The sequence below is a fragment of the Arachis ipaensis genome, chromosome B08 (genome assembly GCF_000816755.2).
Source record: "Arachis ipaensis cultivar K30076 chromosome B08, Araip1.1, whole genome shotgun sequence".
Taxonomy (NCBI): domain Eukaryota; kingdom Viridiplantae; phylum Streptophyta; class Magnoliopsida; order Fabales; family Fabaceae; genus Arachis; species Arachis ipaensis.
The window spans coordinates 33018250-33019175 of NC_029792.2; the positions used below are offsets into that span (position 1 = coordinate 33018250).

At 33.8% G+C, this 926-nt stretch overlaps 1 long non-coding RNA gene across 1 annotated transcript in view; it reads left to right on the top strand.

Moving 5' to 3' along the window:
- LOC110265849 overlaps positions 1-926 on the top strand; it is a 3886-nt gene that overhangs the window by 1772 nt on the left and 1188 nt on the right. The window lies entirely within an intron of this gene.

Below are 926 nucleotides of genomic sequence, written 5' to 3' on the forward strand. Positions count from 1 at the left end.
GAGTCAATTATTTTGATGATGTGAAAGATAGAATACTTTTGAAATTCAGCCTGGGTTGCTTTAATTGCTCTGGTTTTGATAAATGATTTATTGCGGAACCGATTCTTTAAAGCTTTATAAATGAGTTAAATCGGTTGATATTGAGTTGATTTTTGAAATGGTTTCCTTGAGGTATGCCATTGAGGCGACTGTTGGATTTAGCTTGCTTTTAAATTGATTTCTGGTTTTGAGCTGTTGAAAAGGAATGAGAAACGGTTTAGTTGGGACCCGAACCGGGTGGCAAAAGTCCAAGTTTTAGGGGAGGTGCTGCCGAAATTTCTATAAAGTCCGAGTCTTTATTGAAATGTTGTCTGGAAAATGATGAGTTAAAGACTTCTGCTATTTTATTTGAATTATCAAGAAAAGGATGATTCATGCTTTCGAAATGAGTTAGTAAAGAGGAAATTGTGATTTAGTCTTACTTCTTAAGAAAGACATTGTATCTCTTTCAAGAGAAAGTTATTTAGATGAAACTTGTGTTTTAAAGCTGTTTGAATGCGAAAAGGGTTTATGCCTTTGAATTTGACTTGGGGGTTTCAATTAAAGAAGTTTCAATGACTTTGAAAGAACCTGAATGTCTATTGACAAGTTTTATTTTGAAATGTTTTGAGAAAGGTTTTAAGTACTCTTTGAACTCTGAACTTTTGCAAGACTAAAACAATTTTGAACAGTTGAAACACTTTAGAATTTATCATGGGGGTTGAAGCTGGTTTTGCCTAAGTAAAGGAAACGGCTTTGAAAGAAGTAAATGATTACGTGACTCGGTTTGGCTTAGATCCTATTTTATTACTTAAATCGGAAAGCCAATATTTTAATGATTTTAAATGAATTTGGCGAAATGAGTTATGTTATTCTCCCCTAAAGACTTGGGACTCTGCCGAGAAACC